This window comes from Centropristis striata, chromosome 12 (genome assembly GCF_030273125.1).
Source record: "Centropristis striata isolate RG_2023a ecotype Rhode Island chromosome 12, C.striata_1.0, whole genome shotgun sequence".
Lineage (NCBI taxonomy): Eukaryota > Metazoa > Chordata > Actinopteri > Perciformes > Serranidae > Centropristis > Centropristis striata.
Window position 1 is genome coordinate 31,721,782 of NC_081528.1, and position 22,818 is coordinate 31,744,599.

The window sequence follows — 22,818 nt, forward strand, 5'->3', positions numbered from 1 at the left end:
TCTATCCTGTGAAGATAAAAGTAGTTATGCAGTTTTATAACAACCAATTGTGTTTCAATCTTCTGTTTCCTTTGTCGGTTATATTTTCTTATAAAATTACAGGTATGCGCTTGTTCACCAAATCAATCTTTTAGACAGAAGAATGACTATATAATAACGATATGGTACATTTTCTGGGCTGCCGTCACATTTCCTGGTGCAGCTTGAGTAAACACCCACATCTTGCCCTCTACCTTGACTCTGAAGTCTGGTTCAGACTCACAAATGGGTTGTTTTCTGAACCTCATTTGCTTCACGCTAATGTTTCGCCAAGCAATTTTAAATCCACCCCTGCAGTTCATTAGATCATTATAAAGTAAAATATGTAATATTAATGGCTGTGCGACAGACACCAGTAATGCAGCAGCAGTTTGGGGACCAACTAACTGTTAAGAACTAATGCATACGTGTCCCAGTTGGGCTGTATTTCAAACTAACTGTGACACACAAACAAATCGTCGTCTGGAAACAAACCACTCTGCTAACTGTGATACGGTCTGATGCTACCAGGCCACCAGTGTTACACTGAACCAAAACTCAACTTGTTGCATCATTAGAGAAGAGAAGAAAAAAAAAAGCAGCTCCAGTGATCTTAAAGATTCTGACAGCTGACAAGGAGCTGCGTGCTCCCGAGCCAGGCAGCTACTCAAGCAGCAAACACGAACGTGACATTATGGAAACAAGTTTTTAAAGCTTTGAGAGATGATTTGACTCCAGATTGCTTTTAAAGGTTTCAGACGGCCATGCTAATATGAAAGCCTATCAGATGAAGTTACATGAGCCTGGCAGTGCTGTCACGAAACATTGGTTTGGCTTACAAAGAGAATGTTTGGTGTTGGAAAGTGTTGCTGATATGTTTTCTTCTACTGCGTTGCATGTTTTGGATTTATGCTTATTTTTTAAAATCTAACTTTCTATTAGATGTATTTCCATTCAATTTTATGGCTCTTTGTTTAATGCCCCGCACTGGTGACAGCCTAGCCAGAGTCATGATGTCTTTTCGGCTGATTGTCTGGAGAAAATTTCTTCAAATTTGGCGCAAAAATAAATGTTGACATTGTTGGAGGATTAGAATTTGATTGTCAAAGACGGCAGGTTAAGGTCACTGTGACCTCATGTCTGTCACATTCTTGTGAACGCAGTAACTCAGGGATGCCTCGGGGGAACATGTTAAAATTTCACAAACAGGCATTCGGACTGAATGACCAATTGATTCGATCTTTGTGGTCAAAGGGTAAGGTCGCTGTGACCTCATGTCCATCCCATTCTCCTGAAGATTTTAGGAAAGTCAAAGGTCAACTTGACTGTGACATCATAATATTGTGCAAAAATACTTTTTTGGCCGTTAATCAACCCCATGACTTAGGAACAGAAGGGGAGATTGTGACCACATTTTAATTGGTGACATTCACCTTGGTTGCCTGCATTAAAACTGTGGTGAATGTGTAATTCTTCTGTACTGTTGCATTGAAGATGTGTGAAGCGTCTCATTTTAAGAATTTATAGCTTCTTGGCAGCAGTATCCATATTCAAAGCATTGTCTACTGTCATGTCTTGACAGACATGTATGCAAACTACAACTTGGCTGACTGGCGGAGGCATACAACCACAATGTAGTAATTGATTGTTTTGTTCTTAAGTATACATTACGTACATCTCCTGGGTAAAAGAGGCAAGATAATTGCAAGTTGTGCACCGACTCATCACAGCCTATATGTGCTGTGTTGTAAATTCCTCCCAAACGTACAGATTAATGTTTACGGCTCTCATCTCCATTAGACATTAAACTATTTTTATGACAAATTGGTTGTGGATGTTTTTAGTCTGCTAAGCCTAATGAGGTGACACAAAGCCCCTAAATGCATCTGAGTTCTATAATGTCCCAATATTATCCAATATACATTACTTGCTGGATAAGCAAGTAAGAAATTATCACAAATAGTGTTAAGGGGCTATAAAAGCTGTTAAAATGGCTGTTTATACTTGTCAGTGTGTAGTTTAAAGTCCAGGCTCTCAGTTCAGCTGCAAAGGTCAAATACAGTAAGGATAATCTTGCCTCAATGTATTTTGGTCCTTTAAATTGAAATTATTTTCACTGCTAGTGTTGCACAGCGTTGTACAATATTGTCTCCAATACTTCACAAATGGGTTTAATGCTATTATGACAGACTTTGCACTTATCTGGCAGCAACATGGATCATTCAAATGCCCTTGTGATAAATATATGAAAAGGTGAAAAGTTCACATTGTTTCCTCACTGTCTCGGTACACACAAACAGAGTAGTAGTTACTCCTTAGACTTGGCTCTGTGTCTGTGGACAACCTGTGTTCGGCTCCAGTATGTCTTGGTTTAAAGCCAGAGGGAGAAGAAGGCAATGCGACTATGATAAGAAAGTCTGGGCTTTCCCTAACCCCTGCACACACACACACACACACACACTCAGGAGTTGCCATTCAAAGGACAGTGTTATTTCATCAGACAGGGGTCACCATGTCTTCAGTTTGGCTTACACTGCCAGCTCCAATCTAGTTTTCTCCTACTAGCTTTCGATCTGCTGCTGGCTCCAATGTGACACAGATCTGACCTGTTCACTGTCTAAATATATACAACACTACACGAGTCCCTTCTCATATGTATGTCAAACCACGTCCTGGAAGAAATAATCTACTTCAGGTGGCAGAGATTGCACTGTGGACAGTTGTAGCTAAAGTAGATAGTTTACATCAGGTGACCAGCAAGATTTGCAAAGACTAGTTGTGTTTCCATCAACAGATTTCGATGCGCATTTTGAAGATTTGCATGAAAAAAGATGGATGGAAACACCAAAATTGAATAAAACTTTCGAAAATTGGCATAAAAGCATTGCTTGAGGTGTTTTTTGTCTTTTTCGAAAAATAGTTGATGCGCTAAACAGGAGATGGAAACACTTTTTCCAAATAAAGTCTGACTTTGCAAACATTTTACTCACATGACTGATTAGCTGTTTCCACTCTGCTGAAAACCCAAAAGAAGGAGGAGCTGTTCCTGCTGTCGGCGTCTTCTTGAAGACTTCTCTCCATTTTTTCTTGGCCAAGGTTGTCCTATCAACATTTTTATTTTTATTTTTTTTGTCACGTGCAGTGTCTTCTTCCTCTTTACTCTTTACTGACAGCAATATACTACATAATTGCCATCTTCAGACCAACGTAAGTTTATGCAGCTTTGTTTATTTGCTCTAAACCAGTTGATAGAAATGTCCCTAATTTATTTTCTTTAATTGGACATTTAAAAATTTCACCTAAAATACTCTTCAACTTTAATGGAAATACAGCTAATGTTTAAAATCCCCCTCCAAACACGTACGTAGTATGCAGAACTACGATGAAGTGATAAATATTTTGTTTAACATAGTTTTCCCATATAAAAAGTAATTAAAAAACGCTGGAAACACATCTACCACAGCATTAGTGATTGGGAAATCACAATAATATCTGTTTGGATGTTACAGTATGTTTTCACTCTCTGTACTGACAAGTCAGCTCTGCACTGGAGGTTTCAGGTTTCTTTTATGGCTTTTGATTGGCATTGAAAGTTGTGCTGTACCTTATCTAGCTTGCCGGGCGTATGATTGAATCTCAGATTATAGGGAAGAGCAAAGAAATGTCCCCCTTCACTCAAGGAATGTGAAAACACATCTCTAGTGACAACCTTTGTTCAGATACAAGTCTGTATAGTCAAGGTCAGAGAATTATGGGGACATAAACATCAGGAAAAAAACATTTCGTTTAGTGGAGGGAGTCTTTTAACTGTAACTTTAAGGACTATAGAGGGCAAATCACATCCTCATAGTTCTATTTAAAAAGGTCAAATTGCAATATTTAATGCTTTCAAATTTCCACTTATAGATGTTTAAAAGATCTGAAAAAGTATCTTTTCAAAATACAAAAAAACAAACTGCACAGCTTGTTGCTTTGTTGAATTGAGAGTCATGTTTTTTCTCCATGTAGGTGGAAGAATGTCATCAGTGACTGTATTGGCGAGAAATATCAGTATTTAATTGATCTGTTTACAAGGGCATGAATTTGAAATGGAGATGATGTCACCTTTATCTGCAGTGTTCACCAACTTGTGTTTTTTTTTATCACACTACAATAACAGAGGAATAAATCTAAGTAGTTCCTGCTTCGTGACGCTCTGTTCCCTGATTACTGGATACATTTGTTGCCAGATGAAAGATTAAAAATGTTCACAGAATCATATTACTTCGAGCTACCTTACCAGGTTGAGAATGACTAATTGTAATCAAAGATATAATAATTACAATTCCGTTAAATTGAAGTAAAGTAATATTATCGCCACAGTTTCTAAGCAGTGTATATATAACCGTAGGAAACGCATACAGGCCCAGAATACCAGATCACTCTCTTGAGGTTTCTGCACTCGGCCCAAACATTCCCATGTTCTGAAGGGAACAAAGGTTTTTTTTAATGTCTGCTGAGTGTTTTTTCCCAATCACTTCGTGCTGCTGCAGCACAGAGACAGCCTGGTGTTGTACAATAAGTCCCTGATGATCTGTGGGCTGGGAGAGGAAAGAGGAAGAGAGGAGCTGATGCATTTCCTCTGGACACACACTGTGAGGTGGTGGTGGTGATTTGTCATGCACTTCGAAGTGCATACACCCACACACACACACAAACATTAAGTACTGATACTGATGGTAATTTGAGATGTAATATGCCCCATGCCCGGGCCACAGTCGCACAATGGCGAGGCCGAGTCTCCAGTGGCCAGTGTGTTTACTGTCGACAGCAGTCTCAGTCCTCCAGCCTGTCCTCATTCTGTCACCGGCCCTTTGTCTTTCATCAGTATTCATCACACTTTTCAACATGTCTTTTGTTTTCTAAGGCAACCATTTAAAAAAAAAATACTGTCCAATAAAAGCATCTTCAAAACAAGTTTACAGAATAGTGATACAGTCAGATCAGTATTTCAGCAATGTGCCGAAATTAGTCTTTTCCCCAGTTACTTTTTAATTAAGATCATTTTTGGTGCTGTCACCATTGAAAAGATTGCATACAGGACTGGTGTTCCCAACATCAGTTCAACACTAAGTTTCTCTGAACATTTAAGAATGTATCAGTGAGTCGACTAACGAGGAATTCATCATCATTAATTTAATGTCAGCGACATATAGCAGAGGTGGGACTTGGTCATTGTTGTACAAGTCACAAGAAAGTCTCACATTGTTGCAGTCAAGTCCTAATTCAAGACTGACAAGTCCAGAGATTAGTCCCAAGACAAGTCCCAAATCAAGTCCAAAGTCAAGACTGACAAATGCTAAGTCAAGATTTACGAGTTCTAATTTAGGACTGTCAAGCCCCAAGTTAAGTCCTAAGTCACTACTGACTAGAATAGAATAGAATAGAATAGAATAGAATAGAATAGAATTATTTATTGTCATTGCACAAAAATACAACGAAATTGGATGGGAGTCCTCTTGGTGCTTATAAATTAAAAATGAATAAATAAAGGCAAATAGAGTTCTAACATAATACAAGACAAAATAAAACATACTTGTCCAGCTATTCACAGACATTCACAGAATGTCTGTGAATGGAGACCAGAGTTTTGTCCCAAGACAAGTATAAATACACTGTTCCATAAGGTTGAAATAATTTTGTTTTCAGACACAATCCTATTATTCCTATTTAAATGCATCAGTAATCACAGTCAAGAGATGGATTAATACAGTTTTGGGAAGATATACACTCTATCTGTCAAGAAAAAAAACACACTGTTACAATAATTTCATGGAAGGTAGGTAAAAAAGGTGAAAAAATATATTTTATTCCAACTTTATGAGCAACAGTGTAATAATGCTCAGGATTCAGGATATGAAGGGGAGTTAATTCATGGTACTCTTTTTAAATAACATACAATTTAATCTTTGGGATAGCGGAAGGTAGCAAGTATTTTAAATTAAAAAGGCTCAAAGTAAAGTCACAAGTCATTGGTCCAAGACCAAATCAAGTTGCAAGTCTTTTTGATTTTGTCAAGTCTAAAGTAATCAAATTTGTTTCTCTAGTCCAAGTCATTTGACTCGAGTCCACAGAGACTCAACAGGTTGTTGGGATGAATGTGTGCCTTTAAAATGTTTTATGATGAGGAGCAGCAGAGGCAGCAGCAATTACAGCAAGAGACAGAGAAGCTTTCAGGTGACTAACAACACACTAATTGATCCAAACTCCATTTAGAAAAGAATGCTAATCGACCTGACAAAGCATGACTTCAGACTTTCTACACATCAGCATCATGTAATAGTAATTTTGGCATACTTTTCATTCATTTATTGCAATTAAATCACACAAAAATATGTTTATTTTAGGTACGTACCGCTGTTGTAGCACCGTACGAGTGAACATCACAGATGCAGTTTCTGATGATGGCAGTAAATACTATATGGCGAGCAGCAATTACAGCAAGAGACAGCAAAGCTTTTTAGGTGACTAACAAGCTAATAAACCCCTGACGGCTCAGGTTCACCTCCGTAATCATACAGGCGCATCAGATACTTGTATGCAGTAAAAATGATCTCATGTGAGTGTAACAGCAGACTTGAACCAGCTCTTTTTAATGCTACAAATGTAGGACCTCTGACCGGTCGCAGCCCAGCACCAAGTGGTTGCTCTGCACAAACTATGAGTAAACACACATCAGCACTGTCCAGCACCACAAATTACTGAGTTCATTTGGAGTGCTGGACGCTGATGCAGCCTTCAGAGGAAACGATTGCCAGTCACAAAAATCAGATGTCCACGTGGTCAGTGAGGATATCTGAGTGAAGACAGCGCTGATGGATGCCTGGGGCTGGATCCAGGCTAAATCTCTGCAGTCTATCATTCTGTGAGACTCAATGCATAAAAGACTTATTAAAATCCCAAATAGCCCCACTGGGAATGAAAGTTTAATATTTACTTAAGCTGTGTACTAAAGAAAAGGTGTTCTTTTAAGAATATGGAATCACCCACAGGAAATGGAGACCAGTTTGTCTGGAAACACCACCCTGGCTTCACGTGACAAGATTTTCCAGTATCTTGGTGGAAAAACAAGCACAGCAGATAGACACAGACTGTACTGTATACAGCGCACAACCATTCTCACACTGGGAGGCCGACAGGAAGACAGGGTTTGGCAGAGAGGCGGTCCACAAACAGTTATCAGGACAAGAAAAGGCATGACATCTGTGTTTGTAGATATATTGAATATAGACAGACAGGTAACTATAGTAAACAGAAGGCTCAAAGAAACAGACGGGCTCTCAGACGATCTGCGGTGGCTCGTGTTGACATGTAGAGTTCACCTGCTTGTCCGGCCACACCTTGTCTGTCTGCCTACAGCCTACCTGATGGGTTTCACCATCATGCCACTGACTCAGGATCATTTCACTTGATGGTAAACTATTAGTGTAGCGTTTATTGAACCTGGTCTCACAGGAATCCGTGAAATAGCCACAGATTCGCTTAACTCAAAATCCGTGGAATAGCCACGGAATAACTAAAATTTCCGTGAAACTGACATGGATTTCGCTACAATGCAAGTTAATGACAGTCATATCCCTTGGCTATTCGTGTTCCAAGTCACGTGATTTTCAAGGTCCTGGCGGTCAGAAAAAAAACCCCATGGCGGACAGTTCTCTCATTTTTAGTGAAAAAATCTATATTTTGACTTCCACATTTCTAGCGAGAAATATATGTTTTATTTTCTAAATATTCACTCAGTGAATGTACATAATCACTTTGTATGTTGGAATAGCCACGGGATATGACTGTCATTAACTTGCATTGTAGCGAAATCCGTGTCAGTTTCACGGAAATTTGAGTGATTCCGTGGCTATTCCACGGATTTTGAGTTAAGCAAATCCGTGGCTATTTCACGGATTCATGTGAGACCATGTTGGTTTATTAGTGTTTTTCATGCTTCAGAAATCTGAATAAACATTCAGACTATAATAAAATAATGTTTATACAGCTTGATGAAATGTCAGACACAGCTTTCTAAACTATATAGGAGTTTAAAGCAGTATGTGATCAGTTTTGAGTGACAGGTACACCAATATTACATTAACTATTTTTGCATCTGTTTGTTATTATAACTGTGTTCTCAACTGGATGTGGCGAACAAAGTCAATGCATAGACATAGTAAATGCTGACTTTGTATTGTTCGTGTCGCTAATTTCAGATACAATGACACAGTTAAGCAATATTTGCATCTTTGCGTGCAATTAATTCACCTGATGCTGTGTCACAAGAGCCTATCAGCATTGAGATTTTCCTGTATACCGTCATTGAAATTATTTCATGGCACACTTTTTAAATTACATACAATTTAATCTTTGGGATAGATAATTGTTATTTTAAGATATTAATTATTTTCAAGTACAAAAGGCTCCAGTCGACGTAAAGCTATGAGTCATTTGTCCAAATCCAAGTCAAGTTGCAAGCCTTTTTGACTTTGTCAGGTCTAAAGTTATCAATTTGTTTCTCTAGTCCAAGTCATCTGACACAAGTCCACAGAGACTGAACAGGTTGTTGGGATGAATGTGTGCCTTTAAAATGTTTTATGATGAGGAGCAGCAGAGGCAGCAGCAATTACAGCAAGAGACAGAGAAGCTTTCAGGTGACTAACAACACACTAATTGATCCAAACTCCATTTAGAAAAGAATGCTAATCGACCTGACAAAGCATGACTTCAGACTTTCTACACATCAGCATCATGTAATAGTAATTTTGACATACTTTTCATTCATTTATTGCAATTAAATCACACAAAAATATGTTTATTTTAGGTACGTACCACTGTCGTAGCACCGTACGAGTGAACATCACAGATGCAGTTTCTGATTCTGTGTGCATCTCCGGATGGTGTTATGAACCCTGACAGAATGGTGTGATTTTTCAACATATATAGGACTTTCACAAGGTATGAAGCAGCAATAGTTGGTGTCTAGTTAATGACATAAATAAATGGCAGCTTTGTTTACATCAGCGCTTGTTGCTTAAGTAACGTGAGTAAACACAAATGTGATCTTGCAGTTAAACTCAAGGTGAAAATTCCCTTTTGTGTCTGGTGTGAGAGTACCATAAAGCACCCACAGTTTACCCTCTGTGTATGTGGCTCTAATGCAGAGAGCAATGCACGGTGAAGAAATTGTAATACTAGCAGTTTTAGGTCTGACGGGTGCAGGACGGGCTGGCAGGGAGCAGGAACAGCACGCTGGAGCAGTCTGCTGGAAAGCTCTGCAAAACCTCTTGACCTCTGCACTGTTTCCAAGCACACACACGTAGGCGCACACTCACACCGTATCAGTAAAACACACACCTGCAGACACTGACAGTGCACCCGCCTGCTCAGAACAAAGTTGTAGTGATTCTCTGATATACTGTATATCTTTGTGTATATGTCTCGAGTGTGTGTGATATCTTGAAGAAACATTTTGAACAAAGTGACATATAAACAACCATTATAGATCACATGCACACTAAAAAAACACGCTACTTTTCACACACACACACACACAGAATCATGTAATTAATCCAGGAAATTAAAGTGTGATATCGCCATTATTATAAACCACTTTTGCCCAAGTTGAAATCTATGAATATTCTAATTGCCGCCTTTGGGCCTTTTTTTTTCTTTGCAATTGAACATGATATTACCTCCCTGTTTTACTTATTGATAGTAATGAACAAGCAGGACTTTTAATATCTGAGGCCTGCTTTATTACCCGTGCTTGCATCAGTTTTCCAGGATAAGAAAATGAAGAGCGATTGTGGTCATTAATTAATTCGTCATGCAGGCTGGAAAACTGCTGTCATCCGCCTTAACCGCTTCTGTTGAGATGAAATAAACTGTGTGTGACCTCACTGTATGACCCTTGTTGCTAAGAAATAACTTCATGTTATCACCCGGACTGCCCTCAAGATTTAAATCTGATTATCCAATAAACTGTATGAATCACTGTAGTTAAAGACTGTTACAGTTTGGATTAATGCCCAGCTCAGTTCAGCGCTGAAGCTTCTCTATCTGCTGGCTTTTGCTTTTTGTATTGTATGGGTAGGAGGAGCCGCTTTCCTGTGATTGTCTGGCTGCTCTCTCTCTCTCTCTCTCTCTCTCTCTCTCTCCCCCTCTCTCGCTCTCAGCGTGTCTCTTTCCCTCTCTCATTTTTCCAAAGTTGAATATTCTGCTTGCCTGTCGCCAGCGGAGCGGTGCAGCCCCGCTCACTGAACGCACCGGGTTTTGGGTATTTTTTCGCGCTGCGCCTTGTGGACCAGACTTCAGGATCCCGGCTCCTGATCAGCTCCGCTTCTCGTCTGTCCGCCTCTCCGGCGTTTTCTTCTAACTTCATTTCGGGTTACTTTTCAAGATGACAGAAGAAAAGAGAGTTCGGCATGTAAAGCTGGTAGGTGTCTGTAACCCCTCCCCTCCCTCCGCGCAGAGGAGAGGTGTCTGGCTGGGTCTGGCGCTGTGTGGGCTTCACACACGCCGGGGTGAGAGAGAGAGAGAGGCGCCCGGGAATAGAAACGGGAACCGGTGGTTATTTTTTCCACCATCCTCTGGGATTGTGTTGATGTGTTCTCAGCTTTCTCTTGAATGGACCACATTAAATGTCTGAAGTATAGGCTGCTGGTGTGATGCTCAAACTTAGACACTTGCTTATTTATGGATGGGGCTTCTTCTTGTGTGTTGTCATGTCTGAAGACACGAGGACCCAATCTGATGTTTTGCCATATATGGATAGATCCGTATTGTTGGTTTAGGCTCCCAAATTGGACAACAAAATTCAGTGTCCTGGGAGTGAAACATGAGATGTTTTTCTCCCTGGGATTATTTAGTTAAATTTAATATTTTCTACATTTTGCTTTGAAGTCCCCCTGTAACTCCCATCAGACCATCAGGCGGCCCCAGACGCTACTTTGTGTCCCCCTGCTGCGCACAGGATCACAGACTTGTTATTAGAATGATCCAGCAGTGAGATTCATGTGTTGCTGTCATGCAAAGGCATGTTAAACTGTTCTCTTCATGCTCAGCCGGGGAGCTGCGGGCTGCTTTTTGTGTCATGACACAGACACTTTTGATTACTTAGATTTGTATCTGTTTTTTTTTTTGTTAGAAATAATATAGCCTTTATATGTAAGGGTTCTTCCATCAGAAAAACACTAACATGAACTGCTGTTAGAATAAGGGGTGTGTATGATGCTCAATAGTGAATTTGTTGTGAGATTTCAAACGTGAGCCAAATTTTGATTCATTTTTATCACAGGAGTAAAAGTGAATAGCTGTCATTATTCAGTGAGACTGACACGTCTCCAGGAATCCTATAATGACTCCAGCTGATCTGAAGCGATGAACGCTGACTTCAAAAATGAAAAACAAAATCTGCCCCTGGGTAGCAACGAAGCAAGCCGGTGCCCCAGAATTAAAACCCTGTCAAATTGTGATGAAATGCACAAAGTTGTCAGGAGAGTGTTGAAGTGTCGCTGCACATAATTCAGCTCATGCGGTGCTGAACTATGTTCTGATGATCCCGCTGAGCTCAGCTGACAGTATGAGGGGAACGTGCATGTTGTCGAGATGCTTTGAACGCCTCACTGTGCTTAAGTGTCGGGTAGCGTTAACCGGGAAGGTCACCGCTGTTGTTACAAGAGTACATCTTGAGCTGCTTTTCATTCTCTAACCTTTGCTGGAATCAGTGGCTCTTTGCTGAATTTGCTAAAATTATCAGGTAGACTTTTTCTCTCTGTGCCATCTGTTTGAGCGTAGCCATGATAACGTGGACTAAGAGCACAGTCAGCCCTGTGCATGTCCTATAAGTGCACTGTAGTAGTAGTTTACCCACTTCTGTTCTGTTTTTTTTTGCCACAAAGCCTCAGAGCTGCCCTGTCTCGTACCATTACACAACATGGCTCATCAGGCCGATTACACATCAGCACACTCATGTATGCTTCCATCTCAAATAAATAACAGTCACTGCTCTAGGCTTCCACTTATACCTTCAAAAAAGCCATACATCCTCTTTCCCAACTGTCTATCTTTAGGGTTGTTTTCCTGTGGTCTCTCTCTCATTCTAAGTGTACCTCTCATATTTTTCTTTCCTGGTTTATCCATGCATCAATCATCCATCTCTCTCTTTTCTCGCCCCAAGGGACAGTGGGTGCTGTCTCCTGTCAGCGCTGTAAGGCACATTGTAAAGCTCACTGATATGTGTCTGCTTTACCTGCTTATTTTGTTTGCCGTGAAGTTCTGTCTACGCACCGAAGACAGCAAAGAGATTAAGGGGACAGTGGTAGCTTTAAAGAAAGATTGTTGTCAAATGATGTATGGTGTCAGACTTAATTTAATGGATCAAGGAAGATACATGTAACATTGTTCATTAACGCAAAGCTTAAATGCCTGGCACAGCCTTGGTTTGGATTGTGAAAGGCAGGTCCGGGTGGAAGAAGTTGCCACTAGAAACTTTCCCTTCAATGCAAATTTATACAAGGAGCTGGAAAATAATACTGATCATAATTATGATTTCTTTTGACTTTTTGTGCAGTGAGTGCAATCTGACCATAAGAGGGTGTTAATAACACAGCACAGCAGTTCACCAAGCAGAAAAAAGACATGTAATTGGTTTATTTTGTCCTTAGTTCCCACGGTGCAGATTAAAATATCTAAAAAATATATATATATCTCTGGTTGCCCTCTGGCCACTTTATACATTAAGTGACTTGTGACATTTAACTGATTTATCAGGGAGGCTGCAGGTACTTATTAGATCATAAATTATATTGTGTTCCTCACCTTTACTCAAGGTCCTCAAAAGTCCTTGAAGACTTTTAAATGAAGACTAGTGTTCAGCAGCTTAGAAATAAGCCCAGTTAGGTAGAACTTTTTTCATCTTCATTTCAGAGGTGACATAAGTCGTACATCTAATTCCAAGTGGCATTAAAAGGTCTTGAAAGTCTTCCATTTACCTTGATCAAACTTTGAAGTCAGTGCTGCTGCCAGTAATATTCTTATTAGTACATAACATCATGTGGCCCCTCGGCTGGCTTCAGTTTAAATAAGCTGTTAGGCTTGTGTTATTGTGGTTAGAAGAAAAGCTATTATTTTTATTTGTCTGTTTTATAATAGCAGCAATATCCAAGAGGACATGCTTTCATGCTGGTTATAAAAGTGATGCGTCGGGAGCACTGAAGTAAGCCTAATCACAGTATTGAATGCTCTTCACGCTGTTGTGAGTTGTATAAAGCAGCTGCCAATGTGTGTGCTGAAAGAAAGCTCCCTTTCAAAAAATATATTTACATATCTAGGTGCAACAGAACAACAGGGATCTGTAACAAGCTTCATATTAACCACAAGAGCTGGCACAGCATATAAGGGAGGGTGACTCTGTTGTGTTAAATGGGAAGTGTCAAAACAGGTGGAAGAGCCGTTACATTCCTGGGCCTTAATCAGCCTCTGTTATAGTAGAGACTGACTCATCATATTGAAGATCATATATTAAGGATAAAGAACTCCTTCTGTCTTCCTGCAAAGTGCGTCACAAATCGTTGAAAATAACTGGCAGCCTTGTCCAGCCTGGGTGGCAGACAGTGAAGAAAAGTAAATGCTGTTGTATTAGTCATACAAGTCAAACAAAGACAATACAAACTTGTTTTTAATGGGAAAAAAAATGTCTCACTTTCATAGCCACAGTTATGAGTATGATGGAGGTGAAAATGTGCATGCGATGTATATGTGAAAGCTGTAGTAATTAGTTATGAAGTGTATAAAAACTGAAAGCAACTACCAGATTGCCAAGTGTTTACTGGAGAGCATTCATTAGCAGAGGAAACGGTTTCTATGTGATATAGAATGGATCAAGGGAATGAATGTGGGAGTTGAGGCAGACATAGCATGGATGGATGTATGGCGTGACAGATTGCCTCCTGTTTTTGTTTCCAGACTCCACTCCTTTGATCTCTTCATTGCACAGTGCAGGCATAGCCTGTCTCCCCGATACGTTTCACACTGCATGTAGATCAGTAAAGGGTACTCATGCATGGCATCACATTGCTTGACTTTCTCCTTCTGGCTAAAAACAATATTAATGTGATTTTCTGGTGATGCTGGTTGGACTTTAAACATCTACCTCACTGCTGTTTGAACTGCAAAGTTCAGGCTGGGACTGAGTAGTTGTACCCAGCTGGTCAACTGGCTTGAAATGCTATCTGAGCATAACAGAGCACACATCTCATACAGAGCAGTCAATACATTTGGGAGGGATGCTGAATAAAAGCGTGTGCTCTCTGCTCTTAAATCAAAAGCTAGTTGTACATTTATGGATTTCTCAAACTTTTATAGTTGTTCTCAAATGTAATGGCCTGCATATTAAACTATTAGCCTCTTAAAGCCAGCCTGTAAGGTTCACTTTGCTTACTGTGGGTTGGAAAGGATCGATAGACATTTGCTTTAGCTGGAGGCATCATGGACCTCGATTAGTTTGCATTTAATCTGGTGAGTTCTTAACCAATCAGAGCTGCAAACCAAACGCGCTGTTCATTCCGATCATCATCTAATCCCCATCTCATAGTTTGCTGATTGGTTCCGGCCTCCTGCTGTTTCTCTTGATCGATCCTTAAGAGGATGGTTTCCACACTAATATCTCACAGCAAAATCTGAGCTTGCAAGCTTTTCACTGTCTTGTGAAGGCCACCTAAGCTATATGTTAGTAACAAAAATTGATTTTAGGCCTATTTAGGAAGGAAACTTGGGGCATGTAGTTCCACTAAGTTTGTGACTGTAAAAACTGATATAAAGCCAAACACCTGATGAGTATATCTATTTTACAACTCTGTGGCATTGCAGCTGTTTGAATAAGAGTGTAGTGACTCCCGTCCACATGGTGGCAGTAATTCACCTCTAAGCTGGTTTGCCAACCATCAATTAACTGATGAAGCAGAAGAAGAAAAGAGCGAGACTCACCTCTTTTGTCCATCATTTTCCCGTATTGCCGCAGTTCTGTAGTGTTCTTTGAGACACATCAACTTTCTAGTAAACAAACCCAATGTGCACTGTGCACATCTTCCCCCCTCCCATGGCGCCGACCTCGGCCCTGCAGTTAATTGTCGTCGGCACAGTTTGCTGATGTAAGCTACATTTTTCATTTGCCTGAATTTGTCATAATGACAAATGCCAGTTCAGCTAGTTGCCATAAAATGAAACTGGACCGGCAAAAAACAGAAATCGACCCAACTCTAAGTACTCTACTACTTAGAGCAACATCACCAGCCTGCAAAATATTAATTAATTTAATAAATGTTGTAATAAACCTCACAATCTTAATACTAATGCATTCTGCTGTTAGTTAAAGTTGTTAGTGGCTGAACTTCTATGAGAACAAGAACCACAAGGAGAGAAATAGGGAGTGAGACGGCGCCTTCACACGGGCGGTTAAGTTTGCATAATTACACATTTTAACCATCACACCTCAGTGAACAGCTTCCTTGGTGGAGGTCTGAAAGCATTGTCTAATGAAGCATCTAGTTATAGATGCCCTATGTTTTTTAGGAGTCTGTTCATACTGATATAAGCTAATTAAAATAACGGGTTAAAATTAAAAAATGCTTGGTAAAAAAAGGCCTAAATGTTTTTCTTGGAAGTCCGGCCCCCACCGAGAACATTTCCTGCGCTGATGACGCCAGACTTAGAGGATTTAGACCTCAGGTTGCTTACTAATGCAAAACATACTTAAGGCCAAATTCTGTATCATGATCCTTGTAACATGGAGAACCAGGAAATGATCAGATAAGAACCATTGCTAACTAAGTTATACGTTTATGTGTGAAGGCAGGGGTAGCTCAGATGCAAACTGACATTGGCAGGAAACATGCCATGTTCCAGTCTCTGAAGGTAAACCAGAGAAAGCCAGTAAGCTGCAGACAGAGGCCCAGGCTTCATTTGGGGCTACAAACTGCACTGACTGCAGATACTAAAACCCACTGACCGAGGAAAGAAGAAGCAATAATCAGAAACACATGAATATGAAAGTACACAGCAAGAACGGAAGAGGACAATTATGCTATCACTTATTTCACAGCTGACTTTGCATTTCTCCAGCCAATACTTCTTTGTTTTTTACGTCTCTCTGTGTCATCTAATGCAAGTGCAAATCTCTCCACCTGACATTAATAACAGTGTGATATACACAAGTGTTGTGCACATGGTTGAGAGATTACATACACAGTTCCAGCGTAGGCAATAAATGACCTTGCGGAGCATTTGTGCGACAGATAACAAGCACCACTCCAAAGATCTGTCACCGTAACAGGTGAATTGTTGACACATTTCTTCTTCATTAGGTAAAAGTTTTATTGGCTGCACTCGCTTGAGGTACAGGCTGGATGTCCAGAGAGTTTGGATAACATTACACAGCATCAGTGTGCATTGGAATCCCATGAGGATAAAATCTAATTGTGTGCCATTGCTCCTGCTATAGCTCAAGTCTATTGGCTTGAGAGTGATGCCATTTGTAACTTAATCAGCCAGAGAGCTTGCTAGATTGCACCTTGGACAGATGCATTGGCCACAATACCAATGTCTTGATTTTAAAGCTGCATTCGCACCAGGAACATTTAAAAACCCGGAGGTGTAATGTTTCACTTTGATTCGGGAGGTGAGAAAAATGTAATTTGAACTCAAACATTGATTTTGCAAAGGAGTGCAGATGCTTAGTTCAATGAGGAGAGATCAACTGGAAATGAATATTGATATTTACAATGAATTAGACTCCATTAACACATAAACGCTCCATTCAGTTGTTTGGTTAGATACTGTTGTTTGGTGAATGAGAGGAGCTTTGAAAGCGTGGGAAACAGAGATGAAAGTTTGAGACGGGGGGAAGAGATAATTGGATATTTTTCTGTAGAATATTAATAATTGTAAACTTGAAGAATAAATTATCATTGTTGTATCATCTAAATTTAGAGATTTAATTTGACTTCCTGACTGCCAATAACCTTGTAGAACTATGTCTAAAGATCAAGCACTTTATAGCCCCTTTTCCACCAGACAAACAACCCACTAAGATCGTTTTTTTTTTTTTTTTTAATTAGCGGTTAAGGTTAAAATCAGCATTCATCCCTGTGTTTATCAGCTCCAGCTCCAATTGGGAGTGATGGAAACATGACACCCAGATGGACATGCTAATTTTGCCCCAATTACAGCGCGGTGCTCCGGCATGCGTTGTCAACTCAAATTCAGTCCGTCAAGTTTGAACCTCAAATTAGTTTGCACCAATTTGAAAGAAAGAAATGATAGAGTAACACGTACACGGTTGCTCATAAAGTTGGAATAAAAATGTTTTTGACCTCTTTCCATGAAATGATTGTGACAATGTGATTTATTCTTGACAGATAAAGTGTAAATCTTCTCAAAACTGTATTAATCAATCTCTTCCAAACATATCACAATGAAAATGAAACCACAATTTTCAGAGGATTGTGTTTAAAACCAAATTATTCCAACTTTATTGGCGACCGTGTATATAAAAAGAATATCTTAACATTTTCACTGGTCTCCAAGCTGCTTTCTACAATTTACTCACCCTGTTTCCTTTTTTCCTTTTGTGCCATCCAAAGTGACACACCTAAAACACAGAACGGCATACAGATCTACTGGCATACACGTCTATTCTCCCTTGGATTCCCTGTCTTAAAAAGTCAAGTCAAAGTTTATTTATAGAGCACATTTAAAAACAACCTCAGTTGACCAAAGTGCTGTACAGTTATTAAAATAGAATAAATCATACACAACTGGGTATAAATAAAAACAATAAAAAGAATAAAATACCAAAAACAGTAAAACAATAAAATAAAATAGAATAAAATAGTAATAAAAACTCAATCCAAAACAGAGTTAGAGATAAAAAAAAAAAGACAAATAAAAGGGTAAAAAAGTAAAAAGAAAGCCAAGGATTCTTGCCTAGCTGGGACTGAATGCCAAGGAGAATAAATAGGTTCTTAATAATGTTTAAAAAAAAAAAAGTATATAGGAACACATTTTGGTGGTTGCTTGTAGCAGGACAGTTTCAACCTCAACAACAACAAATAGTAAAGTGTAGTCAAAGTAATATTTATGTATCAAATATCTCAAATATCTGGGGTCTAGATCATAAAGAGTCCACCCAGACAGGCAGAGGGAGGGAGGGGGCTTTTCCAGCGCAGCCTAACAGCAGCAGCTGAGCTGAGGAGGCGTCCAACCTCCCACCACGCTTGTTAACAGCCAGCTGCCTGTGTATACTCCTGCAGCGACACACGTGTTTCCCATGATCTCACCTGCTGGCACTGGGGGCTTGGGATCAGGCCCAGTCCTGCCGGCATGCTGCCCACCCCAGAAGCCTCTCTGTTGGGTGGAGTGCACCACACCTCCTCTCTCCAGGATGCAGGAGGTGGTGGAGAGTTGATAGGACCCAGGGGTTTATTTACGTGTGTATTTTATCACTTTCTGTGAGCATAGTGTTGCATAGAGTTGTTTTTTTAATCTGAGGAAGTAATGGAAGATTTGACAAAAAACACAACATGAGAAAGTATACAAGAATTAAATTTCCCTCTTGCTTCACTGCATTAGAAAATAGTTTTCATTAAGATGTCTAACTATATAGTGGAAACCTGTTACTAACTCACGCTATCTTTATTTCTGGGCCATTTAACAGAGCTATAATGAACCAGCGTTATACTAATGCCAGCACAGAATGCAGTGCTGATAAAAATAGTGGGATTGGGCATGGAAAACGGTGGCAGAGAGAGATAAATAACTATAAAGAGACGGTTTGAGAGGGTAGGTGAAAACAGGAGGAGGCGTGAAAAAAGATTTTGCAGCTTCAAGGATGTTTGGAGGATTCTGGGGAGGGTTAATAGCTACACAGAGCAGAGAGCAAAGACATAAAGTCACGGGGGTAGAGGAGGAAAAATAAAACATGGCTCTTTCCTCGACTTACTCATGCTTGCACGTACATGCTTTCATCATACACCCGGCAGGCATTTTTTTAAGGAGCACCTTTTCTCTAAAAGCTGCCCTTTTTCCTCTCTCGCTGGTTGATTACAGTTACAGAAATCTCTAGGAATCTCTGATATTCTCCCAAGACTCTCTGCTAAACATAGATCATCTGTCAGCGCCTGCAGGAGCTTTGCTTCTAACACTACGAGTTCCTTAAAATATAAAATTGCTCCACTGAAGTTGACCATTTTATCCAGACCCTTCATTACTATAAGTGGGAGTTGTTGTGAGCCTGCCTCCAGCTAGAAACCCTTTGACTGGGCTCTTTTAATAAATCTGAAGGCCATCGGTTCAGTTCAATATTGATATAGCAGTAGGCATTGTTAACCTTCACAATTATTCTCTTTGGTTTTGACGTGCCCTGGGGAATGGCTATTTTTAAAATGCCGGCAATGTTGGGCAGCTATTGTTTAACTAACAACCTATTGATTTGTGTCGGCTTACAAAGGGCTATACGAAGGAGGGGTGTGTGTTTTTGTTTTCTCAATTCACAAACACATTATTCAGAGGTATGTAAGAGCGAACTCCACTCTGGCTCGGGTCATTTATACCTTTTTCTTTTTCCATTAGGCTCTTACATTAGAATTTGGCTGCATATATTTACATATTTCTGTGATATTATGTTGCCTGGCTGTTTGTGAGTGAAAGTGTCTGCTCCTTGAAGGGAACCTTTTATGGTTTTCCTAATTTTCTGTCATATATGTGTTGGATCTTCGTATTAAAGATGGCCAAAGTACCATATAATGTGGTAAATATGTGTAAAAGTAATGCCTGTGAGCAAAAACTTCAGATTACCAATCACCCTGAACACTCTGTTTCCAACAGTTTGTTCTACCCTCAGCTAGAAATGATCAGTTCATGCTGAGTTTCTTTATATGTTCATCTTCTCCTGGCAGGCAATTTACATTACATTCACGGCTACATGTAGCAACATGCTAACACCAAGGAAACTTGTAATCTTGGTTGTTAATTTCTTCGTTTGAACATGTTAAATCAGTAGTTTTTGGTTTAGAAGCTTCTATAGGGGTTTTTCATGCATAGTGCTAATAATAATAATAACCATAATCATTATCAAGAAAACCATGGAAAATGGCTAGAAATCAGCTCTTAAATTAAACTCTTATGAGCTATTTTTGTTGTTATCATTATATTTATCCAAACTAATGCACCTTTAGTTGTACCAGGCATTAAAAATGCACAAGAAATTGAAAAAAAAAAGGGTGGTCTAATAATTTTTTCATGACTATATGACCTCCAGTGAATGATAGAGTCATAATTGTCCTTGCTTGCAGTCCTGTTAGTGGTTTTACCAATGTCAATGAGGAAAATGCTTTTGGGGCCACTAAAAGACTTGTTGCTATACAAAAAGTAAACATTTGGTGCTGTATCCAGTCCTATAACACATTCATAGCAATATGCAGAAGCCCTGGAAAGAGTGACCAATCAGGGCAGGTTGGGCTTTTTTGGGAGTGAGACTCAAAGAGACAGGCGATACAACATACTGTCTTGGATACAGTGTTTTTAAAGCCAAAACACAAAATGATCACAATAGAGTGAGTGTGCAAATGACTGTTCCAATGATTATGTGTTGCACATCATTGCAACATCATTGTGGCTGCAGCTGCGAGCTCAGATATGCCTCTGGACAGTTGTGTTGTGGCTGCCTCTCCCAGAATGTACAAACAGGCAAACTACAACATGTCTCATGTCAATATTTCACAAAGGGTAGAGAAAGAAAAAGAAAACCCCTCAATCCATCAAACAGCTGTCTGAGCTCAGATGAAAAAGATTTCCTACCTTGAGAAGGAACAAATGATTGTTTATCAGTGATAAATAAAACTAATCGAACGAATGGAGCTACAAGCCTCTGACATTTGGACGCATGGTGCCTGCTGAGCCAATCGAACAGCAGCCAAAGAAAACAATGGCTCATACTCTCCCCCCTCGAAGGAAATGCCAAACATTACAGTGCTGTATAAATAGAAAGCTCTGACTTTGTAGAGTGAGAGCACCAGATAGAGGACAGGAACCCCCTCCCATGGGTCACACCGATGGCAAGGTCTCCCACCTCTCCACTCTCTTTTACTTTATTGCTCCTTTTGTTTTCTCTCTCTGGGCGTGTGATCTATTTTTGAGCTTATTTCTCTTGACCTCCCTGAGTTTTTTCAATTCCTTTTCATTTGTTCTTGTATTTTTTTATTTATATCTCACTCTCCCTGACACCCAGCCTGAATGAATAACTGGAAAAGCCTGGTAACACATCACAAACACATCCTGGTTTATTAATGTCACCAGCTACATCTACATTTGAAGTGGCAAATGGCCTTCCTGGATGTATTATGTTTGAGGCCGAGTGTACACACTTTGATCCAAGGTGAATGCTGTACTTAGAGCAGGAAAGCTTGCGTTTAATGGCTTTTGGTCAAGCAGCCTGTTCTCACTGCCGACAGCTCAGTGCAGTTCAGTTTAATCTTGCGGTTATGAGAAATTTCCGTTTGCATCTGAATAACTGCAGCTGATGTGCATCCAGGCGCACATGGTCCCACAACGTGCAGCGTGAGGTGTGGCAGTGAGGCCTTTTGCACCGAGGGCACCGGAGCTGGAATGGAAAATCCATCTAGAGTTTAAAATATTGAAACGTCGATTTCATTTTGTCATTTCACACAGTTTTTTTTCTCTTCCCCCGCACCTCTATTGAGAAAGGGAGGGAGGGAGGGAGGGAGGGAGGGAGGGAGGGAGGGAGACAGAGTCATCCCCAAAACGAGGTTAGTTGCTGCGACTGTGTGTAATGAGGTTACGGATGATTCAGCCGAGACAACTCCAACAAGTCTTTCATCTGTACTATCTTTTGTATCAGGCGTATAAATGTATTTCCCTCGGCTAGCAGGCTGTGCAGTCAGTTTGGAAGATTGAGCCCCAGCTGCCGGTGTAGGCAGATTCAGGAAACAGCATGCACAAGAGGTACGCACACATATACAAGGGACACACACATCTGCCACCAAGGCATTCTGTCTCTGACTCTTTGTCTTCTTTTATCTCAATCTTATCACCACAAACACTTGCAAGAGAAGGTTTTTCTCTTCCTGAAACATTCTGCTTTTTATCTCACCAAATCACTGCAGTGAGAAGGAAAAAATGTCTAAACTTTTGTCATATTCTACAAGACAAATCCATTTTAGTAGCAGAACGGCCTATTTTTGCTCAGAGATGTGTCTTAATAAGAACAGTTGTCATACGAGCAGTCAGGATTGTTGATGCTTTGAGACCTTCTTATTGACCTGGGTATCGCCATCCTCGAGAATCAATAACACCAGCATGGACAACATTATTTGTTATACAGTTTGGCAAGCTGCTGATAAAGTGTCTGACGTCTTGGATCAGTTAGCTCCTCCACAGCACAAATACGATGCATTTAAAGACGTCAGCTGTTTTTCACAATGGGAAAACTTTTCAGGAATATATCGTCAATCTTCATACGGAGGGCTATTGTTTTCCTGACAGTCTTCCCAGGCTAATGTAGGTGTACAGGATGCAATTTCCCACTGAAAAGAACCTCTTTTCGGAAGCTGAAAGTGCCGTTTATGTGGTGCGTAGATTGCCTTTTCATACGATGTGGAGTAAATTTGCATATATATAGAAAATACCAGTAAAAGGTAAGCCATTAACTTGGCTCCATGCTCTTGTACACACACATACATACACACACACGCGCGCGCA

At 40.0% G+C, this 22,818-nt stretch overlaps 1 protein-coding gene across 3 annotated transcripts in view; it reads left to right on the top strand.

Annotated features, from left to right (window-relative positions):
• Nucleotides 1-22,818, top strand: part of mid2 (midline 2) — a 185,084-nt gene that overhangs the window by 55,317 nt on the left and 106,949 nt on the right. For 2 of the 3 annotated variants that reach the window (XM_059345635.1, XM_059345637.1), the window contains exon 1: nt 10,216-10,480. The exons of the other annotated variant lie outside the window; for it this stretch is intronic. The gene's annotated coding sequence lies outside the window, so the exon portion shown is untranslated. Of the gene's footprint in view, nt 1-10,215; nt 10,481-22,818 lie in introns of those variants that run through there. 3 annotated transcript variants of the gene reach the window in all.